The 19,060-nt window shown below is 52.1% G+C and overlaps 1 long non-coding RNA gene across 1 annotated transcript in view; it reads left to right on the top strand.

Moving 5' to 3' along the window:
• Window positions 1-19,060, top strand: part of LOC141374504 (uncharacterized) — a 64,350-nt gene that overhangs the window by 34,627 nt on the left and 10,663 nt on the right. Inside the window, exon 2 of the long non-coding RNA XR_012381439.1 lies at window positions 17,094-17,218. This is a non-coding gene — a long non-coding RNA (uncharacterized lncRNA). The remainder of the gene's footprint in view (window positions 1-17,093; window positions 17,219-19,060) is intronic.

The raw sequence follows: 19,060 nt of genomic DNA, 5'->3' as shown, positions 1-19,060 counted from the left end.
CCAGAGCTCAGATTTCATCCCAAGTGATCTGGACTCTCCCACTCCGACTCCGTGCTCCCATTTCCCTGCTGGGGGTGGGTGGGGGCTGCCCTGGAAGGTGGCTGCTGCAACCCTCCCGGCTTCCTGCAATAGAATTCCCTGTCATTTCATCGTAAATCGTATTTCCAACTAAGCTGGCTCTGAAGGTCGTCGGTAATCAAACTGTCAGCAGGCCACCTTCGGTGGCTGCCACAATCAGGACCCCGAGCCAGGAGAGCCCTCGGAAATCAAGCTTCCTGCCCACACCGCTGGGAGTGGGTGAAATGGGTGAACAGGGCTGGGGGGGGCAGGGGACCGAGGGCCTGCGTTGCTCTGGCCTCCCGATAATGAGAGGGGAGAGGGCTTGGGGTTGACCCCACTGTTGGCACCACCACCGGGCGAGCCGAACTCCTGATCCAGGAAAAGTGGCACCTGGCAGAGTTCTGACGACATCACCTGCATGTGAGGCAGGGGTCTTCCCCGGGACAGGGAGCCTGGGGGAGGAGGCAGACGAGTTACATTTTCTGAACCACTGCTGAGTGGCCGACACACCTGTCACCCTGTGTAATTCATAAGAGAGTCCCATGTGCCCGGCAGTTTCCCACATTCTCTCTATTTCTTGGAGGCCCAGATTGGCAAAGGGGCCCAAAGCTTGCCAGGGTTCAGGTGCCATTTGGACTCCTATCTAGGTTTTTTCTTTTAACTGTAAAGGTATTTTCCAATTCTGAAATAAGGTGGGGGAAATGCTGGTTAAAAGAAGGGAAAGCAGTTTCTTATCTGCAGGAGTTTTCAGAGCCTTTAACAAACTGGATCATCTCTCTTCCCAGGAGGAGGGATGGGGAGCAGCCTGGGACTCTGGAAGCTCTGGCAAGGACAGGATTAGTACCTCACCCCACTGCAGCGTGGGCAGGAGCCTATCCCAGCAGGGGAGCATGGGCAGGCTTCTCGCTTAGCCCCTGCCCCCCATCTGGGTGCAAGCTGCTGCGGGGTGAGCTGAGACCCAGCCCCACACACCTCACGGGAACCGCCTGGAGCAAGGCAGGCTGATATCAGGGCATGCTCTCCTTTCCTGGACTGTTAAGGGCTCACTGGCTCACCCAGGTGCAGGCGGATCGTGCTGTCCCACACACGCCCTGGCCACTTCTCTCTTCTGCGGGGGCAACAGCAGCTTCTGCCTTCTGGTTCCTCTAGACACCTGGACACCTGGATTCCAGGTACAGCTTCCTCCGAGGTGGCTGCTCCTTAGATGCCCTGGGACAGGGCTGGATGGACCAGAACTCCCAGAGACCTCCCAACTCACTCCCCATCCCTGCCCTCTCAGTTAGCCCCTAGGTTTCCCCACTCCAGGAACAAACAGCAAATTGTTGAAACAGATGGGCCCTGTCTGCTGCAGGCTATTAGCCTTGCTCCCTATTTTGAGAGCAGGAGCCCAGCCTCCTCTCTGTGGCTGAAACTGTCCCAAACGTTTTCTCCTGTGCTTTGGGCACATAGCTAGACTACATTTCTCAGTCTCCTGTGTAATGGTGGGGGGCGGAGCTGGGAGCCATCACGGCAGGGTTCCAGCTCATGGGATGCGGGGAAGCAATGAGTCCACACCCAGACCTGGCCTGTGAAACCTCCCATGCAAGGGCTTTCTCTCTCTCCTATTGGAGAGATGCAGAAGCTCCACCAGAGAAGCCCAGTGCTGGGAGATGGCAGAGAACAATCTGGAAGGAGCTGTTAAAGTGAGAAAGATCTGAGTAGAAATCCCAACTCAGCCATTATTTACATCTCTGTGATCTTGAGCAAGTCACTTACCTCTCTGAGCTCATGCATAAGTAGGGGATGATGGTAGTGCCCTCCTTGTGGGGTTGTAGGAGCTTCCTTGATTCGGGACAACTCTGAAGGGCCATCTGAGCCCCAGAGCCCCCTGTAGTATTGGCTATGGTCTCTGCATCAGGGTGCAACTTCTTTTTCTGCCTAGTTCCGTTTTGTTCTCCGTTACAAATATCCCTACCTCTGCGTTCTTTTTTTTTTTTTTCAAATCCATACCCCTGAGTTCTGATTGAAGACAATTAATATTGGAAGAGGTTGTAGGAAATAGACTTTAAAATGGGATTTTCGAGTTGCATGGCTTGCCAGTCAGCAGGTAATGAGAGGCCCATCTCTGGTGGTAGGTGGGGTATTGATAGGACCTGCCATGCTGTAGCAACGCAGTGACTAAGTCTGGGCTCGGGACGGAGGATCTGTGGAAGGGGATGCATCAGTGGATATAATATCCCGAGTATCTGAGAGCTTTGGAGGAAGTAATAATTACAAGGACTATGGAGTCAGGTAACTATTGCTGGGGACGAGGGAAGGCTGAGAGGCTGAGGAGGGTTAATCATCAATATAAGTGAAGAGTGAGAGCCGGAGAGCCTCCTTGGCAGCACGTATCAAGAGGCTCTTGTCTCCTACAGCTTGAGGACAACAATAGCTAAGGATCAGGTCCAGAACTTAATCATGAGTGGAGCTGCAGGGAAGGATGAATCCTCAGCTCTGGCAAGTCTGCCACTCCAAGGTCAGAGCCTGATTGGAAAGAGTGGGACGCTGATGTATGACATACGGATGGAGACATCTGGGTTGATGCATTTGAAAATCTCGAATCACCCAATTTCCCTAATTCCCCGCCCGCCCCCCGCCCCCGGTAGGCGTGCAGAAGCAGCCCACGCCTCCTTGTTAAAGACAGGTGCTCTCCCCTTGCTTGAAGATGACGCAGAGGCCTCTGGTTTTTGAGATAAGTACCTCCACTTCCCGTTCTGGCCACCAAACCTTAGTAACTGGAGTCAAGTTACAATATAATCCAGTTATGCCGACGGAAGAAAGGGGCCACGTGCCAAAGAGGCTGCAAGATCTAGTGAACATGTACTGGCAGAAATCAGAAGAGTATTATGGGATTAGACCATAGGGGTGCCGGGATCAAAGTCCAGGGACACGGAGTTGGATAGGGAGACCTCATCACCATGGGAACCCCTCCCAGGATGCAGGATTTAACAGCCTGGCAAGGACCCCAGGGGACGGTGCTAAGCCGACGTGGGGATGGCTACAGGAAACTTGGGAAAAGCCAGCACTCACACGAAGCGAGCTAGAAATGGCAGAACTGCTGTGGCAGATGGTGAAGGGAGATCTCAAAAGGTTTGAAGAAGTGGGCAAGCGGTAATGGATCCACGACGGAATGCCAGAAAACCCGCCCGCTGAGTGTGTTTGTGGGAAGGCCCAGAGGACAGTCCATTTACCAAAATGATGAGGCGTGCACAGGTGGAAGGAGGGGCGGCGTGGTTGGAGAGCTCAGCGGCGGCTGTCCTTCATAAGCCAAGGCTGATGGCTGGAGATGCTGTGACAGAACGGGGGCCCTCTGACAGCAAGAGGGATGAGAGGACCCTCTGCTAACGGGGGCCCAGTGGTGGAATGTACGCATTGTGCGCAAGGTGGACAAAATTACCACAATGAACCACAAGGTTAGAGTGGTAGGTGGGGAGCCTGGCTTGCAGATGCTATAAAGACAGTTAATAGAACATGGTGTTTGCAGGGGCAAGCTAGGGGGGCAGCCAAAAAGAGTATTACATAATTTTCACACCCGAAAGAATTCACGGGTGGGTGCTCAGGAGGCTGAAGCAGCTGGCTTGATAGAAGGCGAGTGCTCAGACCCAGAACCCATTCAGTGAAGGCGCGGTGAGGGCCCCAAGAAGGAGCTGCTAAGCAACGTGTACATGGTAACAATACCCCGGTCCTTCTGCAAAGGGACCTATGGTTATCTACCTGGGTAACTGTACCCTGGGGAAAGGGGCATAACCAGACATTTCTAACACTATGGGATACAGGGTCCGAATGACATTGATATGTAGGAATTTGAGGTGTCACCGTGATCTCCTGTTAGGGGCAGGGGCTGATAGGAACCAGAATCCTGGCCCAAGCTTTGGCCATAGTGGATCCACTGAGTCAGCGAACCCTCCCAGTTCCCCGATTCCTGAAAATAGAATTCGAATGGACACACATGGTTGACAGAACTCCCACGAGCTCCTTGGCCCGAGGGCTGAAGCTATGGCAGTGGCGAAGGCTTGATGGAAGCCTTTGAAACTGTCCCCCATCCTGGCCAAGCACGGAGCAAACCAACCAACCAAAAACCCAGGGGGGATGGCAGAGTTTAGAGTCACCTTGAAAGACCTAAGATGCCTCCTTGATGCTCTTCTTAGCCTCATGCACGTCATTATTTTGGGCCCTCTAAAAAAGCCGGATGAATTCTAGAAGGTGAGAGCAGGCCTCCATAAACACAAGCAAAAAGTAGCCTCAACACAGCTGCTGTGAGGTACATTCTCCCTCTTCTCGGGCAGGTCAAGGGCCCCAGGTACCCGGCACGTGGCCGCCAATCTGCCAAAGGCATCCTCCCCCCACTTCTATCAGGAAGGGAGCTGGAAGCAGTTTGCATGCACGTGGGCTTGGATCACAGTATACACGGACGGTTCTGCCTTACGCATATGCTAACTTTGCCGCGCTCTGTCATAAAAGAGTGTCAAACAGTGGGTTTTAATGAAAACATTTGGCAATGTCTAGAGATGTTTCTGGTTGTCACAACTGAAGGGGGTAAGAGGTTCGGGATGCTGCTAACTGTCCCCAGTCAGCAGCCCCCATGCCAAAGAATTACCTGGTCCAAAATGTGACCAGTGCTGCAGGTGAGGAAGCCGGGATGCTCCAGAGCACCCCATCATTCCGTGGAGCACCTGTTAGATCAGCTACATCATGGGATCGGTCTGGGCGAACGAGCCGTGGCAAGTGTTTTGGAGGTCCTGCTGACACCGACGTGCTTGAGTAGGTGGGGATGGCGTACCCGTGACGTTTTTAGGGGAACAGCAGGACGTGCCCTCCGAAGGAAAGGACATTTGATTGCATCTTACACCTCCCACACACCGGGAGAGAACACAGCATCTGGTAGGCCTTTTTAGGTTCTTTAAGCAACATATTCTACACTTGACAAATACTGATCCAGCCCATTTCCCCAAGTGACGGGGAAGACGGCCCGCTCTGGGAGGGGCCCGAGGCAGGAAAGGGTCTGCCACAGCTCCGGGCCGCCTTGCAAGCACGTGACCCAGCAGACTCCGCTAACAGACAGCTGCGGTGGGAAAAGACACAATGCGGAGTTGATGGCAAGCCTCGATAGAAGAATAACAACACAGATCCCTAGAGTTCTGGAACAAGGCCATGCCATCTGTAGTGGAAAATTATACCCTGTTTGAAAAATAGCTTTCATGTGCTTCTGGGTCTTGGTAGAGCCAGAGTACCCGATTAGCTTGATAGAGACAGCTGACACATGACACCTTCTGAGGATGGAGAGCCATTCTCCAGAACACAAGACACATCCCAAATTCACGGTCACTATTTGGTGCTATGTCCCCAGTAGGCAGAAGAGATGAGTCTGGAATCTAAGGGGTGCAGGTAGGAGTGGCCTTGCTCACCCGTCACTCTCAGGGACTTACTTAGGAAACTTGCTTCCTGTCTCCACAAGGGTAAGCTCTGTGTGTCTAGAGGTCTGTTCGGGTTCCCAGATGGGGAGTACTTTCCCCAGGGGACAGAGGAAGAGTTCCATGAAACTTCAGCTATTTCCGCCACTAGGTCATTTCAGACTCCTTGTCCCAAGGCCAGCAGGCAAGGAAAGGAGCCAGCCCCCCTGGCTAGAGTAGTTGACCCTGATCAACGGGTGGGAGAAGGTAAGATTGCCATTACACAATGTAGGCAGAGAGAAGATCCATTTTGTTACTTAAGGGATCCATTAGATTGTCTCTTGGTGCTCCTTTGTCCATTTTTGACAATAAAAGGTCAGGTGTGGTAGTCACAAAGTAAGAAGGGCATGGTGAGCAGGGGCCCGCCCAGGTTCGAGATGGGTCTGGGTCATGCCACGAGGCAAAGTCTCTAGACCAGCAGAGGCACTATCTGGTTGAGGGGAGTCTAAAGCAGGGGACTGGCAGTGAAGTTGTAGTTCAACCCACTAGCCATCTTCTTCTATGTTTTTATAGGGAAAGAGACCAACCAGAGTTCTGGAAAAACTGTCCCTGGATGGGTGGGCTTAATGTATGGAGTAAGTGGGTCCCAGCAGAACAAGGGGTGGGCCACCGTGGATGCTGTGGTGACCCCCACAGATCTTCCATTGAGGACCACGGCACCACCCCCGGGCTGCTGGGGATGTTGGCTGCCGATGGTCCCTTCCCTGGAACTGCCCTCTGCCAGAGGGCGTTGTCGCCCAGGACTATGCCCCACTCCAAGGGCAGCCCGGATTTACTGATGGGTCGATGCAGGGGTACAAATGCTTGACCCCCTTGCTTTGATTTGGGACAGCTTCAGAGGGCCAGCCCAGCTGCAGGTCTCCCCGGGGGACTGGCTCTGTTGTAGCTCGTCGCATCTCAACATCTCTCTGTGCCTCATCTGCTTCCCGCCCACTCGCTGTGATCCTGAGAGGCTTCTCCCTGATGGGCCTCCTTGATGCAAATCATGCAAATCTGGTCCACAGTTTGTTACCTGGGGAAGCTGACCTTAGACACTGCAGATGGTGAGGCTGGTGGGGAGGGGGTTGGTTTCGTTTCCGTCCCAATGGTTTAGCTTAAGGGAAGCCACACAGGGCTAAGCTGTGTCGAGGTGCTGCCCCTCCTTTCCATACCAGCCCCAGGGAGGTCAACAGGCAGCTCTGAAGCTTCTCACCCCTTATACTCCTTCCGTGGATTTGGAAATGAGCACAGAAGTCTGGAGGGACGAGGGGGAGAGAGCCACCGTCCTAAAGTGCAGGACAAAGGGTTTGGGGGAAAATTTGAGGATGACTATTTAGTGGCACAGACTTACACCCTGAATATGAGCACCTGGGCCTGCAAAGTGGGGACATCAGGGAAGCTCATTTTCTTTGTCAAAAGAATTAGGCCAGAACTCACCTACAGGGGAGGCTTCTACTGCATTTAATATGTACTCCGAATAATAAAATAATAGGAATGGGCTTGTACATGGTGCGGTTAATGGCGCTGCTCTCTTGGTGAAGGCACACGGGAACCCTGTGAGGATGGAACTCTCCTATCTCCATTTCACACAAGGGGAAACTGAGGCTCAGAGAGACTAAGTGACTGACCACGGTGACACACTAAGGAGCAGAATCAGGTGTCAAACCCAAGGTGCGGTGGTAATGAGGGAGGCCTGCTGCTTTGCGGCCCCTCTCGGGAGGACGTGGCCTTCCTACCCTCGCCTTACGGATGCTCTCTCCTCTCACGTCCTCTTGTGGCACGCTCTGGTCCTGCCCAAAGCCCAGGTCATGGGGCCACGGAAAGGGCCCCGAAGCAGACTTGCGGGTGAGGCCCTGGTCCACCTGCCCCCCTCTGCCTCCCTATTCCTCCCTCCCTGTGTCTGGGTCCACCTGCCCCCACCCCCGGTGCTCACGCTTGCTCAGACCCGGCTGTGGGCTCAGGAAGTCCTCCGCCTCCCACTTGTCGCACCTTGTCTTAGTGCCAAGAGCATGAAGGGAACCCATTCTGATAATAAGTTCAAAATAGTTGCCCACGTTGGCCCAGCTTGTGTTTTGGAGTCAGTGGCCCTTTCACTGTGTGTCTTTGGTGGGTAACTCAGCCTCTTTGAGCTCAGTGGTCTTATCTGCAAAATGGATGTAACGGCATCGTCCTCTGGAGATTACTGTACAAGAGGACACGTGGTTCTCCCTGTGCATCCTCTGGTCCCCCCAGACTGAGGTGATCTTCATTTGCATTTCAGAGGAAATGCTGGCCTAGATCTAATCCCTCCCCAGGACCCAGGGGAGTGCCATCCTTCTGTACCTAGCCTCCTCCCCCTGGCTGGCCGTGGGTCTAAGCTGACCTCTCCCCAAGCCTCTCCCCTTCCCTCTGCCCTTTCCTGCTGGCCTGGCCTCCCAGGCCTCAGCCCTTTGCTGCTATTCACAATTGCCTGCAACTCAATTGCCTCCTGGTTTCCAGTTCATTGTTGCCACTTTTGATTACATTTTCCAGTCTCTTTTCAAGTTTATTTCCCCTGGGGCCCCTGGCTTGCTTAGAGCTGGGAGGAAGCAGGGGAGCTGAATCTCTGGGGATGGCCCGGGAGTCAGGAGATGAGGGGGAGGCAGGGAGAAGCGACCATTCCCACTTTGGGGGAGACACCCCAGCAGCCCCCTGATGCCTGGTATCCACATTCTGGACTGGGGGACCTGAGCAAACCCACAGTCCTGGACCTTCTTTCTATAACTTCTGTCCACTCCCCACCACCCTAGTCCCTTCAGACCCTTTCCCAGCTCCACGGGCTAGCTCTACCCAAGGCCTGGGACCCAAAGACACTTCGTGCAGCAGGAGGCTCAGCTGGCCCAGCCCCACCTACTGTCTTCCTCACCCCACCTGGAGTCACTGGAGTGGATGTATAGCCATTTGCCAGTCTCCTCTCCGGGCCTCTCTGACACATGAGCTTCTCTCCGGCTATCGCTCGAAAGAGCAGGCCTTTGTCCTTCTGCAGGAGGGACAGTGCCTAGTTTGGACCAGTAGATGAGGACATAGGCCTGGGGGTGAGCCTCCTGCATCCCAGCCTCACCTCCGTTGATCAGATGAGTAGTGCAACCTCTGGCAAGCCGTGCAGCATCTGCCTATGAAACACTCGTTGACCAAGTTGGAAAGCATCTTAAAAGGCCCAGATCGGGAAACATCTCTCCATTTGGTAGCTGGTTCATCAACCATCCTGAATCCCAGATTCCTTGGTGCCCCCCCGCCGAGCCCCTCAGATGGGGCTGTGGGGGATGTTAGAAGCGATGTATTCCAAGTACCTGGCTCAGTGACCAGCATGTGGTTTGTGCTCAAAGACTGGTGGCTGTTCTTTTTTTAAAGATTTTATTTATTGATTTATTTGAGAGAGAGAGCGAGAGAGAGCAAGAGAGTGCACGTGTGTGTGTGTGTGTGTGTGTGCGCGTGCGCACGTGCGCGCACACGTGGGGGGGTGGAGGGGCAGAGGGAGAGGGAGAGAGAGAATCTCAAGCAGACTCCCCACAGAGCGTGGAACCTGATGCAGGGCTCATTCCCACCACCTTGAGATCATGACCTGAGTCGAAATCAAGCGTCAGATGCTACGCCAACTGAGCCACCCAGGAGCCCCTTGAGTTTTCTTAAAAGGGTTGAGTTTAGGGTATGGAAGACTAAACTTGGCTTCACCAAGAGGAATTTGGGTGCCAAAGTTATGGGGGAGCCTTCCTTGTTTACCCAGCTTGGGCTAGTCCTTGGATCTCAGGCCAGAGGGAGAGTCCTTCAAAGAGATAGCAAAGCCCCAGGACAGAAGAGAGGAATAAGGAGTAAAGGACTGGAGGAGAGAGGTAGGGAGTGGAGTGGACAGTCAAGCCACGCATGGTGGGGGGCTGCAAATGAGTGAGTGGTGAGAAGCACAAAGGTTTAAGAAAAGGAAGGCAGGTCCCCACTTTCCTGCCCTCCCCACGTCCTCTACCCCCACACCTTTAATACGGTGGTCACTCATCATAAAGCTCCCTGGAAGGGCTAAATTTCTCGAAATCCAGGAGGGAGACCTAGCGTAAAACCCCAGAAAAGCCGGGTAGGATGGCAAGACGGTCCACAAACAACTAATCTGGGTGAAGCCAGAGCTTGGAGCCCAAGTGACCGGGACAAAAATGGAAGAGGCCCCCAACCCCTGCCACAGAAATGCCCAGAAAAACTGGGGAGGACGTGGAGTCACTTGACTCCTTTTTAGAGTCTTTTCCTCTGAAGTGTTTATTTTTAGATTTCGAAAATTTCAAACGGACAGAAAAGTTGAAAGAGCAGTCCATCCAGCATCGCTATGTCCTTCACGCAGACTCACCGATTCTTGACATTGGCTGCTTTTACTTTCTGTTTTCTTCTGATCATTTGAGAGTGGCTTACAACCTTCACAACTCCTCGTCCCTACACACATCAGCACGTATCTGCGGGCAAGGACCTTCTCTGACATTACCGTAATGATACAGTTATCGTACCCTAGGAGTTTAACACTGGTCCAATAATGTTATCCGATGAAGTGCTCATATTCAGATTCCCCAATTGTTCTAAAAATGTCTGTGATAGCTGTTTTCCCCTCTAAGGATCATGCACTGCATTTAATTGCCATGTCCCTTTAGTCTCCTTTAATCTAGTCTTTTGGTCTTTCTTGTAATTGACATTTTGAAGAGTCCGTATCAGATGTCTTGTAAAATGCCCCGCAGTATGAATATGCATGGTTGTCTCCTCCATTGATTTGATTCATCGAGAATACTGCATGAGACATGTCCTGTACCCATTAGTGCATCACTGGGAAAGACACACAATGTTAATTCGTTCTTTTTTGAGGGACCCTTCCATTTGATCACATGGTTAAGGGGGCATATGCCAGACTTCTCCATTGGAAAGGTGTCTTTTCCCTTTTGTGATGAGTAGAGATATTGCAAGACTGAATATACTACCACATCCACTGATGATCCTTGCCTGGATCAGTTACGACACTGAAATTGCAAAACCCCGCCTGTCTCTTGGAGGCCCGAGCTTTCTGCTGGTGTTGCGGCTTATATGCATGGCAGTGTGAGCTCGCTCTGCACTGGCTGGGGGTGGCCTCACGAGTGTGATGGCCAAGGACTGTCCTCAGTGGCCTGTCTTGGCTCCTTTTCATCAGTCTGTCCTTTGCTGTCCTTCACCACAGGGACTGGCTTCTCCGGCCCAATTAAATGGCCGCCAGTCCACTGGGCCCGCCAGCTGACTGTTGGGGAGTGTGTGTGTGTGTGTGTGTGTGTGTGTGTGTGTGTGTGTGTGCGTGCGCACGCGTTTGTGTGCTGTGTAGGAGGGCTGTCTGGGGACTTGGAACCCAGAGGTAGCACATCTGCTATATGCCTGGGAGCTCCAGGGTGCTGGGCTCTGGCTTTGGTTTCCATGGCAATGGGCAACCTCATTCTGTGGTCTGTTCTTCTCTGGACCAGCTGACAGTCATGGGGCCAGGGGCTTTGGGCCAGAGACAGAGGATGGGGAGGGGGCACCATCAGATTCTCTGAGTATCTTGGAGAAGAGAAGCACCAGATCCTGCTTACATATCTTGGAGATGAGAACTTCAGGCAATGCTGCCTTCATTGTGTTGTAGAACAGACTTTTCCAGGGGGCTCTACTGCCCTCTCCCCCTTTGCTGTAGCATAGACTCTTCCATCAGAAAAGTCTGTGACAAGACCTAGGTGGTGGCAGGGTCCGGCCCCTTTCTTCTGAATTCAACTCAAGATTAAACAGATTCAGATCCCTGACTTCTTGATCTGATATGAACATGATCTTGGCCTATCTGTCTTGCTCTGCAAGTCTTTGTGGGTGGGTGTTAATATGATTCTTATTTTAGAGGCATAAAAATCAAGGCTCAGAGGACTAGAGCCACATGGCTGGTAAGGGGGTGAAGCTGAGCTGGGACTTGAGGAAACCTTGTGGTCTATCAACTAAGAGCATGAGCTGCAATGACAGGCAGAGCTGGTGTCATCTTGACTATTTCACTTATTAGCTGGGGGGTTTTGGCAAAGACAGGGGCTCCTTGGGACCCATGATCTACTCTCAGGCTTCCAGGTTCAGATGCTCCATGTTCTCAGTTTCCCCAAGGCTCTCGAGGGAACTTATACCAATCAAAGTCCCCAGAGATAGATGTGTCCATGTGACTAAGTTCTGGCCAGTGAGAAGTAAGCATAAGTGATAGACTGGACTTCTAGGAAGTCTCTTTAGAAGAGAAGGGCTGTCCCTTTTGTTGTTTTTCTCTCTTCCTCCTTTCTGCTGCCAGAATGTAGTTGTGATGGATGGAGCACAAGCAGCTATCTTGGACTAAGAGGTAACCTTGAAGAAACAGAAAGATCCTGGGTCCCTGAGGATTCATGGGGAGACCCTATCAGCTCTCCACTGTCTATATCTGGACTTTCTTTGAAAACCTTATTTATTATTGAGGTATAGTTGAATACACACACCTGGACTTTTGTATATGAGAATATAAACCCTTGCGCATTTGAGGCTCTAGTTCATGGTGGTCTGATACCTGGCGGCTGAATGTTATTCCTACCCAATACACCAACTGGTCAATCTACAGTGAGAAAAAGCCCTTCCAATGACCCCGACTCCTACTCGTACTCACCCACCATCTAGGACACCTGGACTGGGAATTCCCCAGAGGTCACAGCTAATATGGAACCAGCAGAGTATGCCCTGGGAGGTGTCTGATTCTGGTCAGGGATGAGCCTGGAGTATACTTCCTGCCCATAGCAAGGCTCACCTCATGCCTAAGCAACCAGCATCCTCATGCTGTCAGACTCGGTGGCCCCGCTCTTCAGGACAGCAAAGGAGAAACACTCTTGCATACAATAGGTAGGTCATAGCATAGTTGGTTAGACTCAACTGTCCAGTCCCATGGAGAAACCTTCAGACGTGCCCCCCAGCCTGAGAGCCACTCTCTGCCCTCCATTTGGATGCAGGAGCCACCTGGCCTCCTTTCTTTTCTGCAGCTCTGACCCACCATCTCTGAAGATGGTACCTCTGCCTGTTCTTGGTTGTTAGATGTAACTTCTGCTGACCTTGGAGGGTGACGTGTCCTGGCCTTAGATTCAAACGAGGTCTATGAATAGCGGTGGGCAGGGTGGGCAGCTGGCTTGTAGACCCTCCCATCCATTTGGCCCCATCTGGGTGGACTGGCTGGTTTAAGCTGCTTTGCATGGCTCTCTTTTCTGCTCTGGATGCTCCTTCTTGCAGCTCAAGGCATTGGGTTGTGACTTGCAAATTTCCAGCCCCAAAGTGTCAATCTTCCCCTCTGCCTTTGGACTCTGGCTTTCTCCGGTTCCTGTGGGGAAGAGGGATTCAGTGTCATATTTTGGTAATATCATCTAGGGAATCATGTAAGCACTGGAGGGGATGCCATCAGCATAAGTTGAAAGCATATTTTCCACAATGCAAACACTCATTGCAAAAATTCTTCTGCCCATTCATCCGTCCACCCAAAAACCCATCCATTCACTGAGCCAACATTTACTGGGGGGCTCCCTGTTCCTGGCACTCTACCAGGCACGAGAGATAAAGAAATAAATAAGAGAGTTCCTTTTCTCAAGGAGCCCACAGGCCCACAGGCAATTATAACACAAGTTAGATGTGCTGGGAGAGGGGAGAAGTCAGGTCCCTAGGAGCACAGAGAGGCAGCTGTTCCAGCTGGGGGTAGTCTTAGAGAGGGGTCTTAGAAAGCTTCCCACACAAGGTGATTTTTCAGCTGAGACCTGGAGGAGGAGAGGAAGCTGGTGGGGGAAGTGGACGGATACCTGGCAGAGGTAGAAACACTCGCCAGGGCCTGAGGCCAGAGCATGGAGTGTTCACTGTGTTGCAGGCAAATGGGTCTGGCAGGTGCGCATGGCACCGGAAGTCGTGAAGGGGAGGTGGGCAGCATGTGGGTCTAATCTATCTGAGATGCTAAAGGCAAGGCACTTTGTCTGCAGAGTTTCACAAGTGTTTGGTTTGCTTAACGAGGCAGGAGGGAGGGAACAATTCCTTATGTGAGTGCCCTAATCCCACAGCCATTCTCCAGCAGGTGTCCTATTTCTAGCTCAACCTTGGCTCCAGGCCTAGCTCATCCCCAAACTGCTCAATGTTGGGAGAGCTCCCCTATCCTTCCCAGTCCCACTAGAGGAAGCAGCTGGAGCCATGTGCCTGTCCCGCTCCCCGGACAGCCTGTGACTCAGCTCAGCTCTCCCCTTCCCCTTCTTGGCTTTTGACAACCATCACCACCAGCCCTGCTTCCTGCTTCTTGTCCCTCCAGCAGAGCTGGTGACATTCTCCTGTTCTCCGAGTAGTGCTCCAGTCTTGAAGCCCCGGGAGTGGCCTGACATGGGTCAGGAGGTCCAGGAGGGCTGGAGGGGCTGCTCTCCCAGGCAGGCTGTGGGGCAGCGAGAACCCCTCAGCTCCCTCCCCTCCTTTCTCTGCCCCTTCCCCAGGGTGGGGCAATCCCCTGGGAAACTGGTCATCTTGGGTCCCCTGCGTTGGCCGTGCAGAGTTGTACATTAGGACCATTTTGCCTGACAAGGGGCTTCTGCAAAAAAGGATGGACAGCTCAGAACTTATCCAAACTCTGGGTCTGGCTGGGCCCTGAACAGGGGAGGCCCTGGAGGCTGGGTTTCCTACAATCTGAACCAATTCAAGGGCAGGGCATTCATGTATGTACTCTACACGACCCACAGACCACCCAACTCACACAGTACATAAAGCACACCATAGGGAACATACAACATACACATCCCCCACATTACACACCCACCAAACCCCCACACACCACAACCATGTGACATGCACTATGCAACTTACACACACACAGACCCAACGTGCAACCCAAATTCAGTGAGTGCACACACACACACACACACACACCCATATACCATGTACATCCCACACAATGCATCCACTGAAATACATACAGAACCTTGTGATATTGATCATGATAATAGCTAGTGTTAATTGGTCGCATACAGTGCCAGGCACTGTCCCAAGAACTTCCCATACATAAACGAATGAAATCCTTACAACAACACTGGGAAGTATTCACTACCATCCCCATTGTACGGCTGTCACGCTCCGAGAGAGAGCAATGTCCTTGTCTCTCTCCTGTGTGTTTCCTGTTGCCTTGACAGGATGCATTCTCTTCTGCTGCAGATGACCTGTCAGCCGCCCCCTCCTTTTCCCTCCAGCCCCAGCATGGGTCACAGTGACAACAGTGCCTCATCCAGGCCCCTTCTCTCCAGCAGAAGGAATGTGGTTGCCACAGTGATGATTCTCTTTGTCCCCAGCTCCCCAAGGACTCAGCCCACCTGCCAGGACCCGGCTGGCTCCCTGGCCTCCCGTTGCAGCTCAGCACGTGTAGGTGGTGAAAACATCAGATACAGCAGCCCAGGCTCACAGACCTCTCCAGTGTCCCCTCTTCCTGTTCCTCCTGGCCGCCCCCACCCCCGTCCTCTGCTCCTCCACCCGCCCCCCCACTTCTCCCCAGACCAGAGGGAACCTGTCCGCAGGGGCACCCCAGTGCACTAAGGTGTCTGCCTGGTTGACCTTGCCCACAGCCCTCAGCCCCTCTCTCGCTGCTACCTGCTTTCTGTCTGGGTGTGGGGTTCCTGCCAGGGGCAGTGGCCTCTCTGGGGACCCCAGGGCAGCAGCCACATCAAACCAGAACTTTGTACTTAGCAGAGAGCCTCAGGGAGGCCTGGGGGCTTATGGGTTCCTTCACGTGGACCTGCCCCTGCCCAGATGCATTAATGGTGGTCACAGGGTGAGACCTGGCTGGGTGGGCTGGCCAGCGTCTGTTGAGGCTTCCTGACTAGTCAAAATCCCATCCGTCCTCCAGATAGAAGGAGACTGTCAAGTCTTCCTTAGCCTGCGCCCTCCCCTTGGCAGAGAGCCTGGGGGCTGAGCAGGTCAGCCGGGAGTGGCCCCATGTCAGCCTGGGGCTGCTCTCTGGGGGAGTCGGGATGCCCCGTTAAACCATCCACACCCCGTCTTGGGCACTGCGTCCAGGCAGGAAATGTGAAGATGTCGGCCAACCCCTCCTCTCCAATTTTGTGTATGAAATGTAGATTTTAGAATTTGTGAAGCACAGAGGTGGGGTGGCCAGTTTGAAATAGTAAAGCCAAAGCACAGCAAGGGGAGGGAGCAGCTCCATGGACACTGTTCTGTCTGCGCCCTCCCCTGGCCCCTACAGGCAGCCCTGGGTGGCAGTGTCAGGGTCTGGTGGTTACTGGGTGGGAAGGGTGGGCTTGGGGAGGGGAGGCAGGAAGTTACCGGCACTGGGCAGTGGGGGAGGTCTTTGTGAGGCCTCTTTCCCAGATGGACGGGTCCTGGTTGCAATGTCTGTGTTGGGCCTGAGACAAAGCTCCAGGGCAGACCCCGCTCTCAAATCTGAATAACCGAGTAACCAGGTGGCAGAGAAAATCCACCAAGCTCCGGCCTCAGTTGGTGACTGAATGCCCGTTTCTCTACCTGGCTGGGCTCTAGAGGGGGATATGCAGCATGTCTCCCCATCCCCACAAAATCATCTATCTTAGCTCTTTGAAAAGCCTCTCTGGCCCTGTCTGGGGACAAGGATCCCACCCCTCACCCCCCAGGGACCCCACTGTTGCTCCACCTCCTTTCCTTCCTCTGGGGGCACAGAGAGCACCATGGCCCAGTTTGGGGGGGTGTTATGAGAGCACGGGCTTGCTCCCCACCATCTCTTCATCACTGTTCTCCCTCCTCCCTAGCTCCCTATCCTGCTTTCTACCCGGCCTCTCGGGAGGGAGAAGGAGGGTAAAGAAGCAGAAGATAAGAGAGAGAGCAGGGGGGCGAGGGGAAGGCATGGGAGTGGCAGGTGGGAAGGAGTGCAGGGGGGACAGCGGGGAAGGGAGGGGAAGGGCGTGAGGAGGTGAGAGAGAAGGGGGCACCCCTGGGCAGGAGCCCTCTCTCACCTCCTTCAGGTCTTCATTCAAATCTTCTTGAGGGATACAGGGCAGGCCTCCCCAAAATATGCCACTTTGGCATTTTGATTATCTTGAATTAAAGTTATTTAAGAAACAGCCAGTATAAGAAGGACCCTCTGATCCTCTCCTGTCCTGAAAGCAGGAAATAATCTCCCATATGAGAGGTACCCTCCCTGTACCAGGAGAAAGAGAGACCTCCTTATCCCCAGAGACGGGAATTCTGGGCTGAGAAGGCCATACAAACTAACCTTGGTACTTCCTCTCCAATGTACTACCCCAAGCCCCAAACCCCTTTTGTCAATTCTTCACAAATGTATTGTCTCCTTGTCAAAAAAAGGCATTAAAAGCTGCCTGCTTTGGTTACTTCTTTGAGTCTCATATTTTTACTTATAACAGATTTTTACACACACACACACACACACACACACACACACACACACACACACACACACAAGCTCTATGTCCGGACTTGAACTCACGACCCCGAGATCAAGAGTTACATGCTCTACAGACTGAGCCAGCCAGATGCTTCTCCTATTATTATTTATTTTAAAATTGATTTTTCTCCTGTTAATCTGCCTTATGTCAATTTAATTATTAGATCAGCCTAAGGATCTGGAAGGGAAGAAGGGGAGCTTTCCTCCCCTATGCGGCTAGCTGGCCAGGACACGGACAGTCTGCTCGCCCGGGGCTGCAGCAGCTGGGAGACCTGGTGCTTCTGACAAGGTAAGAATTCTTACCACATCAGTCTCTAGGGCCTCTGCCTGCAGGGGTCTTTCTTTTTCTAAATTTAGATTAGTAGGGGAAAATGCTTGTGGAATTAGTTCCTGGGGTATGGCGACCCTGGTAAGGATTTGGTGATGAGTACACTTATTTACTACTGATCCTTTTCCCTCCCAGAGATGGTGGTTGTTTTCTTTTGTCTACTTTATGACCAGTGAGAATATTCTCTCTGGTTCTCCCAGCGAGAGGATGCATATGTATTTGAAAAAAAAAAAAGCGGTGGGGGTTTGGGGGAGAAGGTGAACTTTTGGCTTGGTAAAGGCACCTTATTCTGTTCAAAGGGGTGGAGGCGGACAATGTGATTCCCTGTATTTTGGAACAGCGTTTAAAGAGCCCTTGAGGCAAGGCGCCTGGGTGGCTCAGTCGTTAGGCGTCTGCCTTCGGCTCAGGTCATGATCCCAGGGTCCTGGGATCGAGCCCCGCATCACATCGGGCTCCCTGCTCCACGGGAAGCCTGCTTCTCCCTCTCCTACTCGCCCTGCTTGTGTTCCCGCTCTTGCTATCTCTCTCTCTGTCAAATAAATAAATAAAATCTTCAAAAAAATGTTTAAAAAAAAGAGCTCTTGAGGCAGGGGGAAAATTAAAAATTAAAAAAATAAATAAAAAATAATAAAATAAAAACAGAGATCCCCCCACCTGGGGAGGCAGAGCCCCTACAAAACTGGGGCTTTGGGGCACAGGCAGGCAGGATGGGGTCACTCTCCTTCTACCGGTGCCCAGACCCCTGCTATCATGGGACCCAATGGATGAAGATGTTCTGGTGTTGGCGGTGGAACCGGAACTAGAAGGAGTCAGTGAGCTTCCGGACCTGTGTCGGGGGCACAGTGAGTTTGACTTCACTGCGGACGTTCGGTCCCTAAAGATGGAGGAACGAAGCCACCTATTCCATTGTCGATAAAAAGGGAAGTTTCTTATAAAGAAAAATAAATAAATAAAAATAAACATAGAGCCCCTCAATGCCTTTCCTTTCTTGGGCTAGTTCTGGGAGTGAACTTTCTGGATCTCGTGAGGGCCACATTTTTTGCACCCGTCTTGTGGGACACCTCTTGCATCCTTGGTTAAAAGCCGTGAAAAGGTTTATTGGTTTGAGTTGTTATTGAGATGAATATAAGATCTTATTCATCGATGACCAAAGGATCAATGGATCCTTTGAATTGGCTATATTTGAAAGAAAAAAAAATTCTTTTAGAGAGCTCTCATCCTAAACAATCGTTTTATTGGTACCTTTGGAAAGACCAAATTAAAAAGTAGACACAAAGAAACGTAAGAGCTAGCCTTAGGGACTCCCTTTCAACAAGATGAAAGAACAGAAATTAGAATAAAAAGTGAAGTCCCCATCCAACATAAATTCCCTGTCCTAAAATTCCTCCCTGTCTCCTCAGCATATTCCCCCCAGCCCCCAAACTCCTCCACCTTTCCTAGAAAATCCTTTAAACATCAGCTGCTTATTTCAGCTTCCCTTTTCCTTCAAGATTTACAGAGAACAACCCAGCCTAATCTCCAGGCTCAGGGTATACAGGTTACTCATGCAAATGCTAAAAGCCAGGAAATAAATTTAACAGAAGCACCTGGGATGGACAATAAGGCTTGTTTTGCTGGACTTTATAATCAGTCTCTGCCAGATTCAAGTCTTCCTAGGCAAGGTCCTTTGTGGATATATTCTAAACCCCCACCCAAAGAATTCATGTCCCCTGGACAGCAAAACATAGTTATCTTTCAGTTTCCATCTTCACTGGAAATTTTCTCCCTGATATAAAAAGGTTAATTCAAAAGAGTGTGGTTCAG

Source organism: Callorhinus ursinus, unplaced genomic scaffold (assembly GCF_003265705.2).
Source record: "Callorhinus ursinus isolate GAN/ISIS: 27379988/994484 unplaced genomic scaffold, GSC_fseal_2.0 scaffold18, whole genome shotgun sequence".
NCBI classification, from domain to species: domain Eukaryota; kingdom Metazoa; phylum Chordata; class Mammalia; order Carnivora; family Otariidae; genus Callorhinus; species Callorhinus ursinus.
The sequence above is the reverse complement of the archived record's forward strand: the minus strand, read 5'-3'. Positions and strand labels throughout refer to the sequence as shown.